Genomic DNA, 13,554 nt, shown 5'->3' with positions numbered 1-13,554 from the left:
CATTGAAAATGGGTCGTGGACGGGTATTCCAGCATGACAATGACTCAAAACACACGGCCAAGGCAACAAAGGAGTGGCTCAAGAAGAAGAACATTAAGGTCCTGGAGTGGCCTAGCCAGTCTCCAGACCTTAATCCCATAGAAAATCTGTGGAGGGAGCTGAAGGTTCGAGTTGCCAAACATCAGCCTCGAAACCTTAATGACTTGGAGAAGATCTGCAAAGAGGAGTGGAACAAAATCCCTCCTGAGATGTGTGCAAACCTGGTGGCCAACTACAAGAAATGTCTGACCTCTGTGACTGCCAACAAGGGTTTTGCCACCAAGTACTAAGTCATGTTTTGCAGAGGGGTCAAATACTTATTTCCCTCATTAAAATGCAAATAAATTTATAACATTTTTGACATGCGTTTTTCTGGATGTTTTTGTTGTTATTCTGTCTCTCACTGTTCAAATAAACCTACCATTAAAATGATAGACTGACCATGTCTTTGTCAAAATCAGCAGGGGATCAAATACTTTTTTCCCTCACTGTATGTGGGTATGTTTGGATGTATTGTGATGGAAGGTGTGGTGTGCGTTTTTGTGTTTGGAAATGTGTGGCGTTAAGTGAGTGAAAAAGGAAATGGTTGCATATGCCAGAACCAACGTGTGTCTGTGAGCAGGGGTTGTGATAGAGAGCTTTCAATTTTGTGCAGATGAGGGATATACATTTTAAAATAAAGTATACATCTAATCTATTTTGTTTATTCACCTATCATGATGGAACGATCCTCAACCCTATATCCTAGACACCCACCTGAGCGACCCATACACCAAAGAGAAGTCATCTGTTTTATGGCCCTGCTGTGAGTTGCCTATATGCAGCCAAAACAGAAAAATAAATGCGGTCAGAGACCTACTTGAGCAGCACCGCCCCCTCAAGATTCTGAGCCTGCCTGGCAGGGTTGGTCCTACAAAGCCAGAGCCCCCTGATGGGAGAGCATAATATACAAGGAAATTCTCAAAGCTGCTAATGAGAACCTTGACGATCTTGTACCTAGCCGGTGGGTTTTCCGGTGGGGTACCCCCACCCAGGTAGTGGCAGTGCTGGCAACACTGGCTGCAGTAACCCATGGGGAGGGGGTCACACTCGGACAATCAGAGAGGGGGCATATTATTGTGGCCCTGGTGGCACAAAATAATGACTCTGACTGCACGAAGATGCTTGGGGAAAATGGTTACAACGGGGGATCAGAGTGTTTGTGTCTCAGGGGAAGAGGGTGGATCTGAACTCCATCACCTAGGACTTGACATAGATTAATCAAATATCACATTGTTTTCAATTTTTGCTTAATCTTTCATGCTTTCTCAAACAGCTGTAACTGTATATGCATTCGTAAATCAGGTCCTTTCTTGAGTTGGGCTCTGGGATGTAACAACAGTTGAGCATCTGATCTTATGGTTGATTGTGGAGGAAAGGGGTTGAGTGTGTTAGAGTATGTGCGTGTGTGTGTGTGTTTATCCCACATCTGTTGCAAGGGGGTAAGGATGTTAGGGAGAATATACAGTGGGGAGAACAAGTATTTGATACACTGCCGATTTTGCAGGTCTTCCTACTTACAAAGCATGTAGAGGTCTGTAATTTTTATCATATGTACACTTCAACTGTGAGAGACGGAATCTAAAACAAAAATCCAGAAAATCACATTGTATGATTTTTAAGTAATTAATTAGTGTTTTATTGCATGACATTCAGTAGGGGAAAATAGTATTTAGTCAGCCACCAATTGTGCAAGTTCTCCCACTTAAAAAGATGAGAGAGGCCTGTAATTTTCATCATAGGTACATGTCAACTATGACAGACAAAATGAGAAAAGAAAATCCAGAATATCACATTGTAGGACTTTTAATGAATTGATTTGCAAATTATGGTGGAAAATAAGTATTTGGTCAATAACAAAAGTTTCTCAATACTTTGTTATATACCCTTTGTTGGCAATGACACAGGTCAAACGTTTTCTGTAAGTCTTCACAAGGTTTTCACACACTGTTGCTGGTATTTTTCATTGGACACTGTGTTAACAAACCTCCAAACGAGCTTCAATGCCATACAACAATCCTTCAGTAGCCTCCAACTGCTCTTAAACACTAGTAAAACTAAATGCATGCTTTTCAATCGAACGCTGCTGGCACCCACCCACCCGACTAGAATCACCACTCTCGACGGGTCTGACCTAGAGTATGTGGACAACTACAAATACCTAGGTGTCTGGTTAGACTGTAAACTCAACTTCCAGACTCACATAAAGAATCTCCAATCCAAAGTTAAATCTAGAATCGGCTTCCTATTTCGCAACAAAGCCTCCTTCACTCATGCTGCCAAACATGCCCTCGTAAAACTGACTATCCTACCGATCCTTGACTTCGGCGATGTCATTTACAAAATAGCCTCCAACACTCTACTCAGCAAATTGGATGTAGTCTATCACAGTGCCATCCGTTTTGTCTCCAAAGCCCCATACACTACCCACCACTGTGACCTGTACGCTCTTGTTGGCTGGTCCTCACTACATGTTCGTCGTCAAACCCACTGGCTCCAGGCCATCTATAAATCACTGCTAGGCAAATCCCCGCCTTATCTTAGCTAATTGGTCACCATAGCAGCACCCACCCGTAGTCTGCGCTCCAGCAGGTATATCTCACTGGTCATTCCCAAAGCCAACACCTCCTTTGGCCGCCATTCCTTCCAGTTCTCTGCTGCCAATGACTGGAACGAATTGCAAAAATCTCTGAAGCTGGAGACTCTTATCTCCCTCAATAACTTTAAGCATCAGTTGTCAGAGCACCTTACCGATCACTGCACCTGTACACAGCCCATCTGAAATTAGCCCACCCAACTACCTCATCCCTATATTGTTATTTATTTTGCTCTTTTGCACCCCAGTATCTCTATTTGCACATAATCTCTTGCACATCTAGCATTCCAGTGTTAATACTATTGTAATTATTCTGCACTATAGCCTATTTATTGCCTTACCTCCATAACTTGCTACATTTGCACACACTGTATATATATTTTCTGTTTTATTTCTGACTTTATGTTTTTTACCCCATATGTAACTCTGTGTTGTTTTTATTGCACTACTTTGCTTTATCTTGGCCAGGTCGCAGTTGTAAATGAGAACATGTTCTCAACTGGCTTACCTGGTTAAATAAAGGTGAAATAAAAAAATAAAAAATTTGGCCCATTCCTCCATGCAGATCTCCTCTAGAGCAGTGATGTTTTGGGGCTGTCGCTGGGCAACTCCCTCCAAAGATTTTCTATGGGGTTGAGATCTGGAGACTGGCTAGGCCACTCCAGGACCTTGAAATGCTTCTTACGAAGCCACTCCTTCGTTGCCCGGGCGGTGTGTTTGGGATCATTGTCATGCTGAAAGACCCAGCCACGTTTCATCTTCAATGCCCTTGCTGATGGAAGGAGGTTTTCACTCAAAATCTCACGATACATGGCCCCATTCATTCTTTCCTTTACACAGATCAGTCGTCCTGGTCCCTTTGCAGAAAAACAGCCCCAAAGCATGATGTTTCCACCCCCATGCTTCACAGTAGGTATGGTGTTCTTTGGATGCAACTCTTCTTTGTCTTCCAAACACAACGAGTTTTTACCAAAAAGTTATATTTTGGTTTCATCTGACCATATGACATTCTCCCAATCCTCTTCTGGATCATCCAAATGCACTCTAGCAAACTTCAGACGGGCCTGGACATGTACTGGCTTAAGCAGGGGGACACGTCTTGCACTGCAGGATTTGAGTTCCTGGTGGCGTAGTGTGTTACTGATGGAAGGCTTTGTTACTTTGGTCCCAGCTCTCTGCAGGTCATTCACTAGGTCCCCCCGTGTGGTTCTGGGATTTTTGCTCACCGTTCTTGTGATAATTTTGACCCCACGGGGTGAGATCTTGTGTGGAGCCCCAGATCGAGGGAGATTATCAGTGGTCTTGTATGTCTTCCATTTCCTAATAATTGCTCCCACAGTTGATTTCTTCAAACCAAGCTGCTTACCTATTGCAGATTCAGTCTTCCCAGCCTGGTGCAGGTCTACAATTTTGTTTCTGGTGTCCTTTGACAGCTCTTTGGTCTTGGCCATAGTGGAGTTTGGAGTGTGACTGTTTGAGGTTGTGGACAGGTGTCTTTTATACTGATAATAAGTTCAAACAGGTGCCATTAATACAGGTAACGAGTGGAGGACAGAGGAGCCTCTTAAAGAAGAAGTTACAGGTCTGTGAGAGCCAGAAATCTTGCTTGTTTGTAGGTGACCAAATACTTATTTTCCACCATAATTTGCAAATAAATTCATTAAAAATCCTACAATGTGATTTTCTGGAGAAATAAAATCTCAATTTGTCTGTCATAGTTGACGTGTACCTATGACGAAAATTACAGGCCTCTCTCATCTTTTTAAGTGGGAGAACTTGCACAATTGGTGGCTGACTAAATACTTTTTTTCCCTACTGTAAGTATTTGATCACCTACCAACCAGTAAGAATTCCGGCTCTCACAGACCTGTTAGTTTTTCTTTAAGAAGCCCTCCTGTTCTCCACTCATTACCTGTATTAACTGCACCTGTTTGAACTCGTTACCTGTATAAAAGACACCTGTCCACACACTCAATCAAACAGACTCCAACCTCTCCACAATGGCCAAGACCAGAGAGCTGTGAAAGGAAATCAGGGATAGAATTGTAGACCTGCACAAGGCTGGGATGGGCTACAGGACAATAGGCAAACAGCTTGGTGAGAAGGCAACAACTGTTGGTGCAATTATTAGAAAATGGAAGAAGTTCAAGATGACGGTCAATCACCCTCGGTCTCTATGCAAGATCTCACCTCGAGGGGCATCAATGATCATGAGGAAGGTGAGGGATCAGCCCAGAACTACATGGCAGGACCTGGTCAATGACCTGAAGAGAGCTGGGAGCACAGTCTCAAAGAAAACCATTAGTAACACACTACGCCGTCATGGATTAAAATCCTGCAGCGCACGCAAGGTCCCCCTGCTCAAGCCAGCACATGTCCAGGCCCGTCTGAAGTTTGCCAATGACCATCAGGATGATCCAGAGGAGGAATGGGAGAAGGTCATGTGGTCTGATGAGACAAAAATAGAGCTTTTTGGTCTAAACTCCACTCGCCGTGTTTGGAGGAAGAAGGATGAGTACAACCCCAAGAACACCATCCCAACCGTGAAGCATGGAGGTGGAAACATCATTCTTTGGGGATGCTTTTCTGCAAAGGGGACAGGACGACTGCACCATATTGAGAGGAGGATGGATGGGGCCATGTATCGCGAGATCTTGGCCAACAACCTCCTTCCCTCAGTAAGAGCATTGAAGATGGGTCGTGGCTGGGTCTTCCAGCATGACAATGACCCGAAACACACAGCCAGGGCAACTAAGGAGTGGCTCCGTAAGAAGCATCTCAAGGTCCTGGAGTGGCCTAGCCAGTCTCCAGACCTGAACCCAATAGAACATCTTTGGAGGGAGCTGAAAGTCCGTATTGCCCAGCGACAGCCCTGAAACCTGAAGGATCTGGAGAAGGTCTGTATGGAGGAGTGGGCCAAAATCCCTGCTGCAGTGTGTGCAAACCTGGTCAAGACCTACAGGAAACGTATGATCTCTGTAATTGCAAACAAAGGTTTCTGTACCAAATATTATGTTCTGCTTTTCTGATGTATCAAATACTTATGTCATGCAATAAAATGCAAATGTATCACTTAAAAATCATACAATGTGATTTTCTGGATTTTTGTACCTATGATAAAAATGACAGACCTCTACATGCTTTGTAAGTAGGAAAACCTGCAAAATCGGCAGTGTATCAAATACTTGTTCTCCCCACTGTACACCTGTTCTGAAAGGCCCCAGAGTCTGCAACACCACTAAGCAAGGGGCACCACCAAGCAAGCGGCACCATGAAGACGAAGGAGCTCTCCAAACAGGTCAGGGACAAAGTTGTGGAGAAGTACAGATCAGGGTTGAGTTCTAAAAAAATATCGGAAACTTTGAACATCCTACGGAGCACCATTAAATCCATTATGGTGATAAAGTACGACTGGGGTTTATATATAAATGCCTGGAGCATTTCCATTTTGGAGGATCTCTTATAAAATGGGTTAAAATCATGTATAGTAACGCTAGGTGTAAAATAGTAAATAATGGCTATTTCTCAGAAAGTTGTAAACTGTTAAGAGGAGTGAAACAAGGTTGTCCACTATTGGCATATCTATTTATTATGGACATCGAAATGTTAGCTGTTAAAATCAGATCCAACAATAATATCAAGGGATTAGAAATCCAGGGCTTAAAAACAAAGGTGTCATTGTATACTGATGATTAATGTTTTCTTTTAATTCCACAACCAGAATCCCTCCACAGCCTCATAGAGGATCTAGATACATTTTCTAACCTCTCTGGATTACAACCAAATTATGATAAATGTACTATATTAAGTATTGGATCACAAAAAATAAACATTGTACATGACCATGTAGTTTACCAATAAAATGGTCTGATGGTGATGTGGATATATTCGGAATACATATCCCAAATGAAATAAATGATCTCACTCCAATACATTTTAATAGAAAGATCTGGGGAAGGGTACCAAAAAATGTCTGCAGCATTGAAAGACCCAAGAACAAAGTGGCCTCCATCATTCTTAAATGGAAGAAGTTTGGAACAACCAAGACTCTTCCTAGAACTGGCCGCCCGGCCAAACTGAGCAATCGGGGGAGAAGGGCCTTGGTCAGGGAGGTGACCAAGAACCCAATGATGACTCTGACAGAGCTCCAGAGTTCCTCTGTGGAGATGGGAGAATCTTCCAGAAGGACAACCGTCTCTGCAGCTGTCACGACTGTCTATGAGATGCGGTAAACGAAGTCAGGCGCAGGACACAGAACTCTCGGATACGTACTTTATATACGAAAAGGATCCAAAAGGACACAGAAAATAACTCCACGCCGGGAGGAAATAACCCGCTCAAAAAATAGACAACCGTGAAGGGGAAAACAATCACACACAAAGTACAGATGAGAGACAGGGGTAATTATAAGGGAAACAATTAACATAATGACGAACAGGTATAAACAATACAGACAAAACTAAACAAACACCGATAACATCGAACGGCAGTAGCTAGTACTCCGGGGACGACGAACGCCGAAGCCTGCCCGAGCAAGGAGGAGGAGCAGCCTCGGCAGAATCCTTGACAGCAGCACTCTACCAATCAGGCCTTTATGGTAGTGTGGCCAGACGGAAGCCACTCCTCAGTAAAAGGCACATGACAACCCGCTTGGAGTTTGCCAAAAGGCACCTAAATACTCTTAGACCATGAGAAACAAGATTCTCTAGTCTGATGAAACCAAGATTGAATTTTTGGCCTGAATGCCAAGCGTCACGTCTGGAGGAAACCTGGCACCATCCCTACGGTGAAGCATGTTGGTGGCAGCATCATGCTGTGGGGATGTTTTTCAGCAACATGGACTGGGAGATTAGTCAGGATCGAGGGAAAGATGAACGGAAAAACCATCAAGCGCTATGATGTAACTGGCTCTCATGAAGACCGCCACAGGAAAGGAAGACCCAGAGTTACCTCTGCTGCAAAGGATAAGTTAATTAGAGTTACCAGCCTCAGAATTTGCAGCCCAAATAAATGCTTCACAGAGTTCAAGTAACATACACATCTCAGCATCAACTGTTCAGAGGAGACTGCATGAAGCAGGCCTTCATGGTCGAATTGCTGCAAAAAAACACTACTAAAGGACACCAATAAGAAGAAGAGACTTGCTTGGGCCAAGAAACACGAGCAATGGACATTAGACCGGTGGAAATCTGTCCTTTGGTCTGATGAGTCTAAATTTGAGATTTTTGATTCCAAATGCCGTGTCTTTGTGAGACGCAGAGTAGGTGAACGGATGATCTCCCCATGTATAGTTCCCACCGTGAAGCATGGAGGAGGTGATGTGATGTCCATTGCTCGTGTTCATGAGTGCTTTGCTGGTGACACTGTCTGTGATTTATTTAGAATTCAAGGCACACTTAACCAGCATGGCTACCACAGCATTCTGCAGCGATACACCATCCCATCTTGTTTGGGCTTAGTGGGGCTATCATTAGTTTTTCAACAGGACAATGACCCAAAACACACCTCCAGGCTGTGTAAGGGCTATTTGACCAAGGAGAGTGATGGAGTGCTGCATCAGATGACCTGGCCTCCACAATCAGCCGACCTCAACCCAATTGAGATGGTTTGGGATGAGTTGGACCGCAGAGTGAAGGAAAAGCAGCCAACAAGTGCTCAGCATATGTGGGAACTCCTTCAAGACTGTTGGAAAAGCATTCCTCGTGAAGCTGGTTGAGAGAATGCCAAGAGTGTGCAATGCTGTCATCAAGGCAAAGGGTGGCTACTTTGAAGAATCTAACATCTAAAATATATTTTGATTTGTTTAACACTTTTTTGCTTACTACATGATTCCATATGTTTTATTTCATAGTTTTGATGTCTTCACTATTATTATACAATGTAGAAAATAGTGAAAATGAGTAGGTGTGTCCAAACTTTTGACTGGTACTGTACATATAAAAATGATATTTTTTATTTCTATAGTTGCCTAACCCACACAAGTTTTTGAAAAACTCACATACATTTCTATAACTTGCGTCCTCTTGGAACGAGACCAAACAAAACAAAACTGATCTCCAATATAGAAAGATGTGCAGTCAAAATAAATTGTGAGCCAGAGCAACACACTAGCTAAACGCAAAACACAACTTATTGACTTCCCACCCTTGAGACATAATCAGTAACCAAGTTGTCCTTTCCACGGACATGTCTGATTTCAAGGGGAAACTCCTGCAATATCCGCAGTAACTTTTTCCTTCTGTCATTTTCCTCAGTGGAATTGCCTCAGGGAAACGAGTGGCAGCGCACATGATGTTTAAGAGAAACTGGTTACCACTCTTTGCTTTGGGCAAAGGACCAACACAGTCCACCAGAACCCTGCTGAAATGTTTGTCAAAGCAGGAATAGGCTGCAAAGGTGCAACCGGCACAGCTTGGTTCGGTTTATCCGTCCGCTGGAAAACAGGATTTACAGTAAGACACAACATCCTGTTTCAGACCAGGCCAGAAGAAGTTATGCAAGATACAGTCATACATCTTGTTGACCCTAAGATGGCCTGCCATACTACCATCGTGAGCCAACCTCAGTATCTCTTGTCGAAGCGTAACTGGAACACTTGTGGCGCGAGGACGCCATTTCCTCATTAGAACACCATCTCTGTCAAAGTAACCCACACAAACTTAATCAAACTCCTCCTCTGGACATATCTCAGCAAAAAGAGGGGAGAGGGAAACATCTTTACTCTGTTCCACAATGAACTGCTTGCTAGACATCGAAGTATCAACTCTACAAACTCACTCACCTTTGGGGTTTTCAAAGGAGAGGTCAACTCAGGAGGCTTACCGAAATCAGGATCACCCATAAACCTCTCAGACAGATCGACTATGGTGGGATCGCTGACATCCTCTTCAACACTAGACTTGCTCCCGGCGACTTTCTTAGACATAGCACGTGTAACGGCACACGCTGGGAACACCTCTAGGGTACTTTTCTGATAACCCATCAGGTTCCTCTACTCTGGGTTCCTTACAAACGACAGGATTTGGCACGACCTTCCCTCCTGCCAAATCGTTTCCCAAAATGAATGAGACCCCTTTCACCAGTAGGCTAGGCCTCACTTCAAATACAACGGAACCAGAAATAAGATCAGACTCGAGTTCCACATTATACAACGGAGCTTCCATGCAACCCATCTCCACGCCTTGTACTAACACACTGTAACCAGTTGCTGAAGTGTCAGACAAAGGCAAAACACCCTCCAAAATGAACGACTGGGCTGCCCCAGTGTCTCGCAGTATCTTCACCGGCTGCTTAAAAGCATCACAATCCTGCAGAGACACAAACACGTTTTGAAACAAAGGGTTCATACACATCCAAAATCTTGTTTAGGATATACCACAATCCCAACCAGAGACTTAATGGGTTGGAATGCTCCCACAAGAAGAAATATATTTTTCTCTCTCTATTTTTTCTGTTTCAACTTAGGACACTGAGAGACAATGTGTCCTTTCTCATGGCAGTAATAACAAACTGGCGGACACGAAAAACCAGTTTTCTGCCGATCTTTATCTTTGGGCACTCGCAGTAGGAGGTGAGTTCTCTGGATTGCTTTTTGAGTAGGGATAACTACTGGGTGCTTTGTTTGTGAAGGTAGTTACAGTGGGGAAAAAAAGTATTTAGTCAGCCACCCATTGTGCATGTTCTCCCACTTAAAAAGATGAGAGAGGCCTGTAATTTTCATCATAGGTACACGTCAACTATGACAGACAAAATCAGAAAAGAAATTCCAGAAAATCACATTGTAGGATTTTTAATGAATTTATTTGCAAATTATGGTGGAAAATAAGTATTTGGTCAATAACAAAAGTTTCTCAATACTTTGTTATATACCCTTTGTTGGCAATGACACAGGTCAAACGTTTTCTGTAAGTCTTCACAAGGTTTTCACACACTGTTGCTGGTATTTTGGCCCATTCCTCCATGCAGATCTCCTCTAGGGCAGTGATGTTTTGGGGGCTGTCGCTGGGCAACACAGACTTTCAACTCCCCCCAAAGATTTTCTATGGGGTTGAGATCTGGAGACTGGCTAGGCCACTCCAGGACCTTGAAATGCTTCTTACGAAGCCACTCCTTCGTTGCCGGGCGGTGTGTTTGGGATCATTGTCATGCTGAATGACCCAGCCACGTTTCATCTTCAATGCCCTTGCTGATGGAAGGAGGTTTTCACTCAAAATCTCACGATACATGGCCCCATTCATTCTTTCCTTTACACGGATCAGTCGTCCTGGTCTCTTTGCAGAACAACAGCCCCAAAGCATGATGTTTCCACCCCCATGCTTCACAGTAGGTATGGTGTTCTTTGGATGCAACTCAGCATTCTTTGTCCTCCAAACACGACTGAGTTGAGTTTTTACCAAAAAAGTTATATTTTGGTTTCATCTGACCATATGACATTCTCCCAATCCTCTTCTGGATCATCCAAATGCACTCTAGCAAACTTCAGACGGGCCTGGCGTAAGCAGGGGGACACGTCTGGCACTGCAGGATTTGAGTCCCTGGCGGCGTAGTGTGTTACTGATGGTAGGCTTTGTTACTTTGGTCCCAGCTCTCTGCAGGTCATTCACTAGGTCCCCCCGTGTGGTTCTGGGATTTTTGCTCACTGTTCTTGTGATCATTTTGACCCCACGGGGTGAGACCTTGCGTGGAGCCCCAGATCGAGGGAGATTATCAGTGGTCTTGTATGTCTTCCATTTCCTAATAATTGCTCCCACAGTTGATTTCTTCAAACCAAGTTGCTTACCTATTGCAGATTCAGTCTTCCCAGCCTGGTGCAGGTCTACAAATTTGTTTCTGGTGTCCTTTGACAGCTCTTTGGTCTTGGCCATAGTGGAGTTTGGAGTGTGACTGTTTGAGGTTGTGGACAGGTGTCTTTTATACTGATAACAAGTTGAAACAGGTGCCATTAATACAGGTAACGAGTGGAGGACAGAGGAGCCTCTTAAAGAAGAAGTTACAGGTCTGTGAGAGCCAGAAATCTTGCTTGTTTGTAGGTGACCAAATACTTATTTTCCACCTTAATTTGCAAATAAATTCATTAAAAATCCTACAATGTGATTTTCTGGAAATTTTTTTCTCAATTTGTCTGTCATAGTTGACGTGTACCTATGATGAAAATTACAGGCCTCTCTCATCTTTTTAAGTGGGAGAACTTGCACAATTGGTGGCTGACTAAATACTTTTTTTCCCCACTGTATATGTGTCAACACAAACTCATCTGCATGAACTGCAGCTTTCTCAAGAGTGAGATCCTTGTGGTCATAAATGTAGGTCGCAATCCTTTCATGAAGGCAATTCTTGAACTGTTCGAGAAGTATGAGTCCTTGACCTCTTGTGAACCGCACCACCAATCAAAAATACATGCTTGTTCCCTTGCGAACTCAACATGGCTTTGTGATTCTGTCTTTCGTAATTTACGGAACTGTTGTCTGTATGCCTCTGGGGCAACTCGTAAGCCCGAAGAATAGCAGCTTTAACAGTGTCATAATCTGAACTCTGGTCAAGAGATAAGGCGGCATACACTTTCTGAGATTTTCCCACAAGAACACTTTGGAGGAGCAGTGACCAAATATCTCGCAGCCATTTTAGGGATGTGGCAATCCTCTCAAACATAGTAAAATATACATCCACCTCCTTTTCATTGAAAGGCGGTACAAGCTGGCTGTTCCGACAAAGATCAAACTCTGTTGAGGGTGCAGGATGGCTTGACTGGATTCGGAGAGCTTCCAGATCCATCTCTCTTAATCGAATGGCATGCACACATTCTTCTTGTTCTTGTTCTAGTCTAGCTGCGCGTTCTCGTTCTTGTTCTTTGTTCTGCACGCTCATCTTGTCTTTCCCTGTGCTCCACCTCTTCATTTATGTTGATCCAATCTCTCCTCACGTTCTCTTTCCTTGTGCTCAAGCTCTAATTTCTGTTGTTCAATCTCTACTTTTAAAAAAATCTTATAACACCTCAAGGTGGATGTCAGTGACAGAAACTCTACCACAAAAGTGTATTTTGAACACTCAAATATCTGGGCACAGCAGAGCTTCAGAGTAGGTGACTAGAGCGACTACCATACTCATGGGAAACAAGATCCCGGACGAGCCCCCATTTTGTTACGTTCCCCCTTCTGTTTGAGCGACATTTTTGGTTTTCTTGCTGGGGGATGTGAGTGTATGCACAAGCAACATGTGTTTATCGGTCTGTGTGTGTGTTTGTGCGTCTCTGTGAAGTTAGCGCTTCATTCATTAACAGACCCATTACCTAGGTCGGTTGGTTCACGGCAATCTATCTGTCCATGTCTCAGGATCTGAGCTGCAGCTAATCAGATCTCTGTCCTCTGGTATTGTCTCCTGGGGCCATCCAATCCTGCCTCTACAATGTTAGCGCTCTGCAAATAGTTGACTCTCATAAACACATCACTTCCTCTCAGTTTCTGATGGCTGCATTTGTAACCTGGCAGGATTGTCCACACTCACTTTACTCACGCAGTCGATAAACACACACACACACACACACACACACACGCGCGCGCACACACACGCGCGACACGCACACACACACACACACACACACACACACACACACACACACACACACACACACACACACACACACACACACACACACACACACACACACACACACACACACACACACACACACACACACAGTCCAAGTCAACATTCACTTCCGTCAGCTAGTAATAATAAAGTAATAAGAGGCTGTCAACTTCCATGACGGTTTGTGACATCTTTATATTATTTTGTGATACACAAGATATGAACAGATCTATATTTTGATTAATAACATAGCTACGCTTATGAGGCGTTCAAAGATGATGACAGCAGTAATAATC

General features: G+C 43.7%; 1 protein-coding gene across 1 annotated transcript in view; it reads left to right on the top strand.

The window, feature by feature from the left end:
- The window catches only part of LOC121581263 (proton myo-inositol cotransporter-like), a 65,722-nt gene that overhangs the window by 20,566 nt on the left and 31,602 nt on the right, over positions 1 to 13,554 (top strand). The window lies entirely within an intron of this gene.

Source organism: Coregonus clupeaformis, chromosome 14, assembly GCF_020615455.1.
Source record: "Coregonus clupeaformis isolate EN_2021a chromosome 14, ASM2061545v1, whole genome shotgun sequence".
NCBI lineage: Eukaryota > Metazoa > Chordata > Actinopteri > Salmoniformes > Salmonidae > Coregonus > Coregonus clupeaformis.
Note: the sequence above shows the minus strand (reverse complement) of the source record. Positions and strands in the feature narration are given on the sequence as shown.